Source organism: Helianthus annuus, chromosome 17 (genome assembly GCF_002127325.2).
Source record: "Helianthus annuus cultivar XRQ/B chromosome 17, HanXRQr2.0-SUNRISE, whole genome shotgun sequence".
Taxonomy (NCBI): domain Eukaryota; kingdom Viridiplantae; phylum Streptophyta; class Magnoliopsida; order Asterales; family Asteraceae; genus Helianthus; species Helianthus annuus.
In genome coordinates this window covers 180372739-180387727 of record NC_035449.2, presented here as the reverse complement: position 1 = coordinate 180387727, position 14989 = coordinate 180372739, and positions in this window count along the sequence as shown.

Sequence of the window (14989 nt, the reverse complement as noted above, 5' to 3'; positions counted from 1 at the left end):
ACGGGGAGGTGCATTACCCCTATAGCGCTACCATTGTTAAGGCGGAACTACACACAAAGATTAAACATTCACATAGCACAAAATAGTCTCAAGTTTCACAAGTTTCATGTTTCATGTTTAAAAGGATAGAGCATGTTTCAAATAAGTTTCAAGTGTCACGTGCGTTTAATATAGAATACATGTTGCACCCAAAGTATTTAAAAAGTAAAAATGGGTTCGAGTATACTCACGGTTTACAAGTCTTGACTTGAAGTTCCGAGAGCAAGTTTGGTGGATGAATTCGTTTGGAGCACCTTGTCCTTCTACACGAGGAAACGTAGGTGTGTGAGTTTGGCGTATAACGGAAGATTATAATTTGGAGTTTAACATAGCATAAAGTAGGATATCAAAATAATCATCCTTGACTTATACTCTTATATGACACTACGTAACCACCAGGGTTATATTGTATTTCATGGGTAGTAAGCCCATTAGAATCATACTTGGAGTGTTAAGTCTTAGATGTCATTCTACTACTTCAACATATAAACACAAGTTTAATATTAAAGGTTCGAATGTGTGTGTACATATATTTAAGTATTACATTTTATTAAGTTCAATATTTCAAGTAGGAGGTAGAAGATTAGGATCTTCATTTAGGTACCTCGAGTCATTCATGATTGTCATGTATGGGGTAGGAAGAACATGCTCCCATTTAGGGACCCCTTGAATGTTCACCACTTCACTTGATGTAAAGACAACCAAGGAGGGTCACGAACTAGGTTTAGTACAATAATACAAACAATCTAACTAAAGAGAAATCATCAAATCATGTGAGGATTTTATGTTGGAACAACCCAAGTTGTTCCATAATCACTTCTCATCAAGAACCAAGCTTGAACATGACTTGTGGGTGAAATACCCTAATAAAACAGAAAGTATTTGGGGTTTTAACCTCTGATTTATAGTGTCTCAACCTTGTTTTTAAGCTTTGCCAACCATAAGAGAGGTTGTAAGCATTAGGACATAGGCTTGAGATGTGTTAGACACAAGTTGGATGAGTTTAAACAAACTTTTGAAGAACTTGAAACAAAACAGAAAGTTTGTGGACAATTCCGGAGCAATTCCAGGTCTGATTTCTCCAAGGAGAAGTCAAGGAATCAAACCCCATGATTATCCAAGCAAGTAGGAAGAAGAATCGAGTGATTTCGTTAAGAAATGAGCAAGTTATACTCACTTTTGTGTAAGAGTATGAATCTGTCCGAAAATGCAGATTTACAACTGATTAGAGAGTGAATTTGGAGTGATTTGAGAGTGTTGAAAGTAAGAAATGCTTGGAGAAGGTGTATATTTATAGTGGAAGAGTTTGAGAATGATTGGAGGTGTTTAGAGGTGGCTTAATGGTGATTGGGGAGTGTTAGAAAGTGGGATTTCGTGCCAATTCGCGTAGAAAATCAGCTGTTGTGTTTTTTCCCCGATCTGGCATCCCCATGCGGCCCGCCTGAGGTTTCAGGCTAAGTTCACGCGGGCCGTGAGCCATTTGTGGTTCTGGGTAAGTTTCATTTTTTTACAATTTGGCCCCTGAAGTTGTGTAATTGATGCTTTTAAGGTGTTTTAAGGGTCATTCTTGTCAGAAAAGCATGGATTAGGTTATGATTTAGTATGAGGAGTATAAACTAAGTATAATCAATCGTATAAGTATCAAATCAAGTGTCGTTCTCGTTCAAAATACATTCAATGCATATGTTTAGATTAATTGCAAGTTTCGCACATAGTTTCCAAGAATCACGATTAAACATAGATTGATTCACCAAATCGAACATACGAGTATACATAGAATGCGTTTAACATAGATGTAACAAAATATAAGCTTCATTAATGATCCAAGTCTCGGTTTGACAATGATTACAAAGAAGGGAACGATTACAAGAATACAAAGTTTCCAAAAATAGAAGTACGAACAAAACTTTCTATAAATGGAAAGTACAAAAAAGCCGGGCGTTATACTTCGAAAGGGTATTTCTTGCATTATGAGCCCTTCTTATTTACGTACAAGGGCCTCAAGACTTTTACCCATCTTGTTAAGTCCTCGGTTACTTTGTTATTACCCGAAAAGTCATAACTTTCAACGTTGACGCTTTAACCCCTCATGTACGAATTTGGTCATAACTTTCTCATTTTATAACGAAACTTTATAAAATTTTTATCGTGCATTCTAGTGAGTATAATTCACCGTTACAAAGCTTCGGGTTTGCTAAAAGGTCACTCAGAGGTATAAATTAAACATGTTGACACATTTAACCTCTGTAGTTTGTAATCTCTCACTTTCTTTCATATTTAGTTCCGTATGATCCATGATTTATTCGTTTGAAAGTATGAGCATTATGTAGGGTTACTGTAAAGTATATTTATCCCTTGTTGACATTTTGAACCCTTGAATTCACATACTTTCCATGTTTGTCAACTTTAGTCCCTCTAGAGTATTCTTTCGCACGTTCAAGCTTATGACACGTGTCAATACATTATAGGACGTAAATTTTCGAGGTGTTACATTTGGTCCCATCTCCCTCCACTGCATCTCTCCTGGAATGACAGCAGCGACGATATAAAAGAATTTTTTCTTCCAGTCCTTGTCCTTGGAACTGGTCGGAATATCTCTCAAACAAGACACATCGGTGTCTCTTCTGTCAAAGGTAAAAAAGGGGGATTTCCATACGAGGACAAAAAAGCCCTAAAAACCAAGAGTTCAGGAATGTGCCCTAAGGCAGTGCAGGCAAACTCAAATTGCTGGAGTTTCACCAACCCTAACGGGTGTAATTGGGAAATATGGATGGGATAATGGTCAAGGACTAACTTGCAGAACTTAGTAATCGGCAACCGAAAGTTGCAAAACCTAAAAAAATCACTAAACAGTGTGATTTTACCTTGTTTCAATGGAAATGTCGTGTCCGTCTTTGACGACAACACCAGATTCCACTCTTCCCTAATATTGTAGTCTCGAAGAAGATTATTGAACGAAGCCTGCCCCCACTTGATATACAGAGCGTCGGAACCTGTTGGGGGCAGAAGAAGATGATTCGCCGGTCTTGGAGGCCATTTTTCGCCTTTCAAGAAGATGAGGAAAGTGGTTCGTGCACAAGGAAGAAAATGAAGATAAACCCCTTAACTGGAACTCTATTTATACGGAAATGGCAACTTTTCAAATTCGAAAAGGCAAACTGACGGAAACACGCATCGGAAGAGGGTGGTGACAGTTGTCACCTTAATGATGATTTAACTGTCACATCTTTTCCCATCGCCGCCATTTTTCAAAAAAGTATAACGGTACCCCACTTGAGAAATTTACACTAAAAGGGGGAAATTTTGACTTTTCCTTTTTTAGTCCGATTTCATGAATTTCATTCCATAACTTCGGACTGGGGGGACATGACGAGGTATGACCCGGATTGGATAAACCGACCCGGTCATCACCTATTATTTTATTAATTATAAACATTTATTCTAGAATGTTCTATTCTGCATGGATAAATCACGTAACTAAATCTTCATTCTTTTGGGAAGATCATGCAAATCCCTAACTTATCGAAACTCATCCTAAGTTAGGAAAAACTCTAATGGTAAACTATAAATAGAGGTAAACGTCTAAGGTACGAATCATCTTGCTCTCGTTTTACTCTCTCTACATTCATACTTTCTTTCTTCCAAAACCGAGACTTATTCTCACGCCGGAGGGTGGTTACAGGAATAACCCCATTCCTGTAACGAGTCCTAACGGTGTTCTGTTTTGTAGCTAGCAGTTCGGATCACCAAGAGTTGAAGTCTTAGCCGGATATTACCGTGAAGGTTAGTGTTTCTTCACATATATAAGAGATTATTTTTTATTTATTTATTTTTTTGAACGGTAAATTTGGATCATGACGGCATCGGAATCATCCGATCATATCCATCTTCATTAGGTAATAATGTCTATACACAAATTCAAGAGGAAACCTAATAAATCTCTGGAAAAACCCTCTTGTAGGAATCAAATCCAGTACCTAATGGTCTCTAAACCTTAATTTTTTTTTTAATTTTGATTACATATTAAGCCACTTTTTGTCAAGAAACCGAACTTTACTAAAACAGAATTTTGTTTCGATTGGTATATTTGAAAAAAAGGTTAAAATAGAGTCCAGTTTCAGTTTCATAACATAAAATATTAGTTCAAAGATTATTTGATGGCTAATTCTCTTTTGGAGGATGACACAATGTGAATTGTGAAGGCTTCAATACTATATATCTAGCACTATAAAGCAAATCTAAAAAAACAAAAAAAAAAAAAAAACGATAGAAATTTTCCAATTTTTAGCGACTAAAAATTTTCCATCACAAATAGTGATGGAATTTCTACTGACAGGGGTCGCATCGTTAGCAACGGAATTGCAAGGTGACGAAAACCGTTTGCAGTGACATCATGTTTTCTTTTGAAGGATGGAGATCGAAATAGATTGATGACTGATTTCTATATCTATACTTGATATGGATGATTATGATATATGGTTAATTATAGATATTAATTAACATCATGTTGTACAGAAAACAATTAAAAAAGCATAACGTGAATACATCATATCTTGTTCATCGGGCTACCGAGTGTTTTCATTAGATACTAATTCAAATTTCAACTTATTGTATTTGAGGCAGCAGCTCATTTATCTATATAAACCCAACGGTGTGTCCACCTGTATTTTCAACAATCTATAACTATAAGCCTATAAGGAGTAGGTTCACTTTTTATAAAATATAATTACAAAATACATAATAACGAGACTCCCGTTGTTCGTAAGAAATATCATAGTACAATACCGGTTACAATAACTAAATAAAAAGAATATAAAATATAATTTTATATACCAATCTTGATTCAAGCCGCATCTCTAGTGGGTCCATCACGCGCATTTGATAGCATCCTAAACTCGAATATTCATCATCTTGAGTCTTGAACCGTACTACTTGACTGCAACAAAAAGCACACTAAAACGTTGACGGTTTTTGTTGAGGATCGTGTTTGACAAGGGGTCCTTAAAACAGATTCCGTGTCTTCTCTCAGACGGTCTATCTCCCAGGGTACAACAACCGAAACAGTATATGTACTGCCGGAGATGGCTCTCGCGCCCAAGATTCCACCAGGTGTAATGGTGTTCTAATTTAGTCGAAAAATGTGAAGTTGTTTAGTTTGAGAGTCCTCCTCTCTATATGATAGAAACTAGTTTCTAATAGTTTTGAGTTATTCAGATTCTCTAATCTCTCTCGTACAATATGAACCCAACGTTCATATATGTATGTACTTACAAAAGATGAAACATATTAACTATTGTAATATTGTAATTAACAAAATCAACAATCTAGTAATAAACAATATTAATTTGTAATAAAGTGTACCATTAATATTGTAATTAACAAGATCATCAATCTACTAATAAACAATATCGATTTACAATAAAATGGAATTGATGTGGTCAAATAAAACCATCATATTTATTCATGACTCGGTTAGTAACCGCACTGTAGTAGGTTGACTGATTTGACTGGTCGTGCGCGTGTCTAATTGAGCCTGCGCTATTTGAGACAACCCGTTGCGCGCCGTGTCTGAACAGGTATCTCCATGCAACGTCATTAGGCGCTCATGCGCCACATGTGTCCGCCATAACCAGTGCCATCCGCGATGTGCCTTTCGAGCCGCACGTCAAATGTTTAAGGGGATCGCACCACATCGACATGCGCCGCCATGTCATCCGCCTACACCGTCCAAGGGTGTGCCATACGCGGACCCGCCACATACCTGACCACGTGCACGTGGACAAAAATAAAATGGCAATTTGCGGCGTTGCTAGTGTGCAAAGTGCGCCCAGCGCCCACGCTACGTGCGTATGTCGTATCGCGAGTTAAGGTGCTCCACACCTTTAGGGTCTCCACTAGTGTTTGCCTTTAAGGAAACAATATACAAGGAGTGCTCCTCCTTATAAACCACTTCAATTTTTGTCATCCCACCTATGTGGGACAAGTTGACAAAGCTTAATCCATTTTTCTCATCTTTGTTTGTTCCAAACATACAACTTCAAGTTTTGATATCTCATTCATCTTAGCTATATTTTGGACATAGGTTGGTTCGTTATGAAGTTTTCACAACGTAGAACACAAACCCATAAACAATTATTTATACAACACATATATAAATATTTTTGTTGGTGTCCAAAATATTTAGTGAAAAACCCTTTTCATTGAAATTTCCAACAATCCCCCACATGAATGGAGATTGATTAGAACACCCAAAATTCCCCGATGAAACCTCGACAGTTGAGTATTGTAGGAAAGGTATGTTTTACCTTTGAACCTTCCTTTTTGAAGCATACTTAGCCTACTAGGGTTTTGTAGACGTGATGTCCTTGAACACCCCCCCCCCCCCCCATAACCGTGTAACTTACCTTATTTTCTTTCCATCCTTTTCTTTTGCAATTCCCTGTGAAACTCTTTGGATATTCCGTGATCTTCCTTTTCTTTCTGGCGAACTCCCTTTTTATGAATTGGTAATGTGTTTTCTTTGTGTTCCTTATTTTGTAATGACAAGTTCTAAGAATGATATTCAAGTGCAATTTTCGCGTGTTACTCAAGCTGAAGTTGATCAATTTTGTCTTGACCATGGCATTGATCCCTTGCTCGGGGTTGTTACTTCCGGTGATCAGACTGTGAATAAGTGTCCAGAGGGTCATATTGTGTTTTATACTCGCATCCTTGATCAACCTAACCTGCGTTTTCCCTTTACAAACCTTTTCTTGGAGGTTTTAAAGTACTACTGTTTATCCCTTGTTCAATTAGCCCCCGTTGGGGTTGCTCGTGTGATGCATTTTGAGATACTGTAACACCAAAAAAAATGGGTTTGGTAATCTAACCCCGTTAATAGTAAAGACGGGTAAAATACCGTTAGTGGTAAAATTAACCCGGTGAATATTAGGATTTAAATAAATAATCTTATATTAATCAAAAAGAGGAATAAACGCTTTGAGAAAACATGATTTATTAGAAGCCCGAGTTAACAGGACATAAAAATAAAACGGGTTATAATTCCCCACACCCACCAAGTTAACTAGGAATAGTTAACCTAGTTAGTAATGGGTAATTAAATGAAAAGCTATGAGATATAGCTTCTTTTATAATAAATGAAACAAGAGGGACTAATATGGCCAAGAAGGGAACTTGTTTTATTAAAATTGAAAATAAAACATAACACACACACACACTTAGTGTGTGTGTGTGTGTGTGCGTGGATCGATCAGAGGACAGAGGAAAAAGAAGCAAACCCTAGCTCATCACAAAATCAACAAATTGAAGCTCAATTCAAGCCCCAAATCAATGCATGAACACATATAAATGATCACCTAGTCGTGGGGATCACAAGGTATGTTGAATTTTATGATTTGGTGATACTTTGAGATTATGATGAACAATCATAATCGAAATTCTGGAATGAATGTTGAATCTATAAGTGTTATTGTGATGAAATCTTCATTTAGAAACAAACCCTAGTTGAAAACTTGAAGAATTGTTGTCAAAACTAGGGATTTGAAAATTACCCTATTATGTGCTAAGCGGGTTTTATGATAATATGATGAACACTCAGAATAAAATGTTAAATTGATGAATATTGATGTTATGATATAAATTCTAGATGTAGTTCATGAACACTAGACATAGAGATTTGATTTTTGATGTAAATCTTGGTAAAAATAACTAGTTATGAACTAGTTTGTAAATATGTAAAATTATGCACATGTCACACCCTGATTTCCACGTGTATCACCGGTGGGCCCGGTGGGGGATTACCGTGACGTAGTTGGCAACAATATAGTCAAACCACACAATTATATGAATGCACAGCGGAAGCATAAAGATAAATATAATTCAACCTTTTGAATGTAATATCAAGTGTATTACAGAAGTCGAATTGTATCCACAGGGGATCATAAATAAAATAAAGTATTGTTCAATCAGATACAACATCACGTTTGCGAGACTATTCGTGATGCTAGGAAGCTATTACCAGCCAAATTTCGTGTAGTACCTGCACTTAATCTTTTGGGGAAAATACGTCAGTTTACACTGGTAAATACGTTCAACTGACACATTTGAAAATGTTTATTAAAATTGATTTGAATGCACGAGGCACAAACTCTTTTATAACTTGGGAAAATTATTAAAATCTTGTGAACGAATTACATGTCCTTTTATGCGTTCAGTAGCCCGGATCCTGTCCGGGTTAAAGTTAATAGACACACCACATTGCGTAAAACCGTAGTGTAAAAACCAACGGCTACGTCTTTTAATAATAATAATGTCGACATAATATACCGGGTGTACGCCTACACCGGGATGTCGAGGTCGTGGCCATTTCGTAAAATGATGCCAAGGATATCCGGGACAACGGTCATTAACCCCCCAAAGGCTTTTAAGTAACAAGACTGTTTAAATGAGCCGATCACATTATTCAATTAACCACCTAAGCGATGGAAGATATGATGCTCAATCAAGCGGTATTAATATACCGTATCCCAAGCCCGTATAAGGGAAAATAAGTTAAAGTATTTACCTTTGCAAGTATATTCCTTAATGGATTACGTCACAGATAGCTTTTACTGGGGCTCCTATTCTGGAACGAAGGTTTTAATTAACCTATTAGAATCCTAACGGGTCTTTATATTGGCCGTAGCCTAGACCGGTTGGTTCCGAAATATAAATACGGTCTAATCGCGCGAAAAGGCGAAAACCGAGAATGGAGTGTGATTCTGACCCAACAAGTTTAGAGACTTGTTTTATATGGGTTTAAGGTTCACACTCTGGATTTCGGGGTCAAAATAATATGGTTTGACCCATATCGGCTAATTTATGAAAACTAGTTTCATAAGCCGAATCGTGCGCGCAATAGGCGCAACGGGTAACCGTAGGAGTCCTACGCTTGTTTCCTAAGTTAATATGCCTAAAAGAGGTTGTGGTATCAGTAGGATACCTTCCGTGATGCCCGTAACGAGTTTAAGTTAATATTATGCCCCGTAGGGGTTTTTCGGTCATTTTAAAGACTTTTAAAGAGCTTTTCGAGTTCTACAGGAAATCTGAGTTTCCCGAACAGTTTATAAAGTTTAAAATACTTTATTTATTATTTAAAATCAGTAGCAACTGGAATCGGGTCAAAAGACCTTGTAGAACTCAAGTTTTGGCCGAAAAGGGCATATTCGGTATTTACCGAACCGTAGCCATAACCGCAGGTTATGAGCAAGGTAAAAATTATTAAAAATCTTTAAAATTCCAAAAATATTATTTTACAATAGTGGGTAAAAGTTTTGGTGACGAAATCTTGGTTTAGATAGGCGTTATGCTAATTGCGCCGTTTATTACAAAAGTTTACTTTGATTGCGCTTTTTAGCATAACTCTCATTCTAAACCTCGGATTGACGTGAAACTTTAAGGACATGCTTATAATTTAGTAAGCAAGGTTATGGTCCGTTCACGCGTCCGAAATACTCGTTTTATTTTAAAAAGGCCGTTACGGTCAACTTTTAGGCGATTAACGGAAATGCGTAAAAGACTCGGACAAACAATGAACCGGTCACAGAGGGTTATACCATCATGTAACCTGGTCCTAAGAGAGTCCTAAGGCATATCTATACCTCACTAAAACGGGTCAGAACTAAAGTCAATGCAAAAGTCAAACTTTTGCGACATTCGGCTCCGAACCGGGTCAATATAGCAAATGGTCGATTCAAGCGAGCGTAGACAAGTTTATATACTTAACATCATGTTTTATAAGCGTCAAAACAGGTTTTGTATCATCTGCATTACAATTTATACAAGAATCGCTAATATAGCTTTCTGTTGACTTTTTGTGTGCACGTTTGACCCGGCATTTGACATAGTTAGAGTGGTGATCAGAGGAAACCCTTTTAGGGGTTTATTACCCACATGAATACCAACTCATAACTACTTTTGATTCGACAATTCACTGGACCATTCATGAATTATCGCCATGCCAGCCGTTAGTTACGACGGTTGGGTTTATAAGCTAAACTAAGCAAAAATAGAACTATGGAAGGTATGGTATACTTACAGAAGCTTAAGGCAAGACTTAAGAACAGAGAAGAAAGCTTGAGAGCTCTTAGAATGATCAGTAGTTGAGTGTTTGAGGTGTGTGTTGGTTATGAGCCAAACATGCCTATTTATAGTGTTCAATTTGCCTTAGGATCATTACACATTGGTCTACCACTGATCATGGATGATGGGCAGGTGTCCCATGGTGCTATGGGTCGAGTAGGGGGAGCCCATGCCTCATTTATTGGTTGTTTGATCGTTCACTAGCTCAAAAGGCATGAAAATCCAAAGTTTCTGCATCTGGGCGTCCCACGCGGCCCGCATGGAGGATCCATGCATTTTTTTACGCGGGCCGCCTGATGTTTAAAAATCAGGCGCGTATCTTAGGGGGCTCGCGGCCCGCCTTCACTTAACCCAGAACATATCGCGGGTCGCGAGAGGTTAGATTTTCAGATTTTTTAAATCTTTTGTAATCATGACGAAATCCTGGTAATTAATAACGAAATCTTTCGTAATTATTAACCTGACCTTTCGGTTTTGAAGGGGTAACTTTGCGGTTTGGCCCTCGGTTAATTACAACTAAGGACCTCGTGTTATTTACCCCCATTGTTAAGTGCCCGGTTAATTTATTAATTATTCGGAAAGCCTTAACTTTCATTGTTGACGCTTTTAACCCTTCTTATACGAATTTGACCACAACTTTCTCGTTTTAAAACGGAACTTCGCGGAATTTATACAGTATATTCTAGTGAGCGTATAACACTGTTACAAAGCCTCGGGAGCGTTAAAGGGTCACTCGGAGGTATAATTAAACATGTTGACACAGTTAACCCCTGTAGCTTGTAATCTCTCACTTTCTTCCGCGTTTCGCTTCCGTACGATCCATGATTTATTCGTTTGAAGGTACGAGCATCATTTAGGGTTACTATACAGTATATCTACCCTTGTTTGACATTTATAACCCTCGAATTCACATACTTTCAAGGTTTGTCAATATTAGTCCTTTATTTAATATAAATGCCACGTGTAAACAAATGACACGTGTTAACACATTATTGGACACAAAATTTCGAGGTGTTACATCCTCACCCCCTTAAAATAAATCTCGACCCGAGATTTACTCAAATAAGTAAGGGTATTTTTCTTTCATCGTGGCTTCAACTTCCCACGTGTATTCGGGACCTCTACGGGCATCCCATTTGACCTTTACAATCGGTACGTGCTTTCTTCGAAGCTTTTTCACCTGTCGATCTTCAATCGACAAAGGCTTCTCTACAAACTTCAAGCTCTCATCTATATGCACATCTGTGTGTGGGATCACCAATGATTCATCGGCGAAGCACTTCTTGAGATTGCAGATGTGGAACACATTGTGAATTCCATTGAGCTCTTCAGGCAAGTTCAACTTATAGGCGACTGATCCGACACGTTCAATGACCTCAAAAGGTCCTATGTACCTCGGACTCAGCTTACCCTTCTTGCCGAAACGCATCACCCCCTTCCAGGGTGACACTTTAAGCAACACCTTTTCACCTACTTTGAAGTGAAAATCCTTACGCTTCGGATCAGCGTAGCTCTTCTGCCTATCGCGGGCAGCCTTGAGACGTTCCCGAATCTGGACAATCTTGTCCGTTGTCTGGAAAACTATCTCTGGTCCTGATAATTGGACCTCTCCTACATCCGCCCAACAAACAGGCGATCTACATTTCCTACCGTATAATGCCTCGAAAGGCGCAGCCTTTATGCTGGTATGGTAGCTATTATTGTAGGAGAATTCGATTAGGGGTAGATTCTTATCCCAGTTACCACCTAAATCGATCGCACATGCACGAAGCATGTCTTCTAGCGTTTGAATGGTACGCTCACTCTGACCGTCCGTCTGTGGATGGTAAGCCGTACTGAAGTTCAAACGCGTGCCCAAAGATTGCTAGAAGCTTTTCCAGAAATGAGACGTGTACCTAGTATCCCTATCGGAGATAATAGACACAGGTATGCCGTGTAAGGCTACAATCTTATCAACATAAAGTTGGGCTAGCATATCGGAGCTATACGTCTCCTTGATGGGTAAGAAATGAGCTGATTTAGTCAGCCTATCAACGATAACCCATATTGTATCGTTTCCTTTCCTTGTTTTGGGTAACTTGGTAATGAAATCCATAGTTACGCATTCCCATTTCCACTCGGGAAGTTCAGGCTGTTGTAGCAAGCTAGATGGCTTTTGGTGCTCGGCTTTGACTTGAGCACAAGTCAAGCACCTTGCTACATGGGCGGCTACAGACTTTTTCAAGCCTATCCACCAATAGTTTGCCTTTAAGTCTTGATACATTTTATCTGCTCCCGGATGGACCGAATATTTGGAACTATGGGCTTCCTGGAGGATAACATCTCGTAGTCCTCCATAAATCGGAACCCATATTCGTCCGTTTAATCTAAGGATTCCATCCTTGCTAAGAGTCAACTGTTCTTCAGTTACTCCTAACTCTTCCTTAGGATAATTAGCTTCCAACACAGCCTCTCGCTGTGCAGCTAATATCCTCTCAATCAAATTGTTCTTGACTTCAATGCTCTTGGCATTGATTCGAATAGGTTTTACCCTTTCCTTTCTGCTCAGGGCATCAGCGACTACATTCGCTTTGCCGGGATGATACCTGATCTCACAATCATAATCATTCAAGGTTTCCATCCAACGGCGTTGCCTCATGTTCAACTCCTTCTGGTTGAACAGATGTTGAAGGCTTTTGTGATCAGAATAAATCACAAATTTAATACCATAGAGGTAATGCCTCCACAATTTTAGTGCAAATACAACGGCACCCAACTCCAAATCATGGGTGGTGTAATTCTTTTCGTGCACCTTTAATTGCCTTGAACCATAGGCAATCACCTTGCCTTTCTGCATAAGCACACACCCCATGCCTGTGTGTGATGCATCGCAGTAAACTACGAATTCATCTGAACCTTCAGGTAATGTCAACACAGGTGCGTTGCTTAGCTTCTGCTTCAGAACTTCGAAAGATTCCTGCTGCTTTGGGCCCCAAATGAACTTTTCTTTCTTCTTGGTTAGGGAAGTCAAGGGCGCAGCAATCCTCGAAAAATTTTCAATAAATCTCCTGTAGTATCCTGCTAACCCCAGGAAACTACGAATTTCGGTAGGCGTCTTTGGCTCTTGCCAATTCATGACTGCCTCTACCTTAGCGGGATCCACCTGGATACCATGCTCAGTTACAACGTGACCCAAAAATTGAACCTCTCGTAGCCAGAATTCGCATTTAGAGAATTTGGCGTAGAGTTTCTCACGTTGTAGCAATTCGAGAATACAACGGAGGTGTTTCTCGTGGTCAGCTTGGTTCTTTGAATATATCAGGATATCGTCGATGAAGACTATGACAAATTTGTCCAAGTACGGCTTGCAGACGCGATTCATGAGATCCATGAACGCAGCCGGTGCATTTGTGAGCCCAAAAGGCATCACTAGGAACTCATAGTGACCGTAGCGAGTCCTAAATGCTGTTTTATGCACATCTTCATCTCTGACCTTTAGCTGATGATAGCCCGACCTCAAGTCGATCTTTGAGAAGTAGCTCGCTCCTTGCAGCTGATCGAACAGATCGTCGATCCTTGGTAAAGGATATCTATTCTTTATGGTAACTTTATTTAGCTCACGATAATCGATGCACAAGCGCATCGATCCGTCCTTCTTCTTTACAAATAGGACAGGTGCTCCCCAGGGAGACGAACTAGGTCTGATAAAACCTTTTGCCAACAGTTCGTCCAACTGGGTCCTTAATTCCCTCATTTCAGTCGGAGCAAGCCTGTAGGGCGCTCTAGCTATAGGAGCTGCTCTAGGTATGATATCTATTCTGAATTCCACTTGTCTATCTGGTGGTAAACCAGGTAGTTCTTCGGGGAAAACCTCGGAATATTCAGAAATAACAGGAAGGTCTTCTATCTTCGGCTTGGGCTCTTCAATTATCACCTGAGCCATGTAAATGACAAAGCCTCTGTTCAAGCATCTAGAAGCCTTGAGCATAGATACGTCCTCGGGTAATCCATACTGCGTGTCACCTCGAATGGTAAGCGATTCACCACTCGGAGTCTTTAGCACTATATGCCTTCTGTTGCAAATGATTTGGGCCTGATTGCGGGATAACCAGTCCATGCCCAGAACAATGTCAAAACCCGCCAGTTTGAAGGGAAGTAGAGATAGAGGAAAAGAATGGTTCTTAATGGACATTTCACATCCCTCTAGAACAGTGGAGACGGTTTCTATCGTGCCGTCTGCTAACTCTACCTCGTATTTTACGTCTAGGGTCTTGATAGGCATATTCAATAGTTCGCAAAATTTTTGGTCTACAAAGGACTTATCAGCGCCAGAATCGAAAAGTACTCTTGCAAATATATTATTTACGAGAAAAGTACCTGTAAGAACATTGTCGTTCAGCACTGCCTCCTTTGCATCCATGCGGAAGACTCTCGCATTCGTCTTCTTGTTCTCTTCCGGTTTCCTGGCATTCTTAGGGCAGTTGCTCTTGATGTGCCCCTTTTCATTGCAACCATAGCAGGTTGCGTCCTTGATCTTTTTACAGTCCACAGTCTTATGGTCCCTGTACTTGCACAGTCCACAGGCAAAAGACTTTGGCTGGGACTGGGAGTTCGACCCAAACCTACATTTCCCGGAGTGGGGTTTCTGGCAGATCTTGCATTTGGGTCTTTCTCCTGACTGTTGCCCGTCTTTCTTTGCTTCAGCCCCTCTCTTGCCATCACCGTTTCCACGGTGTTTCTTTCCTGACCTTCGTGAGGTGTCGTCCTCACGTTTCCTCTTTTCCGCCTCCTTGCTCCTTAGCGTCCTCAGACGGACAGCATCTAAAGAGAGAGACAAGGAGAGGTCAGTCAC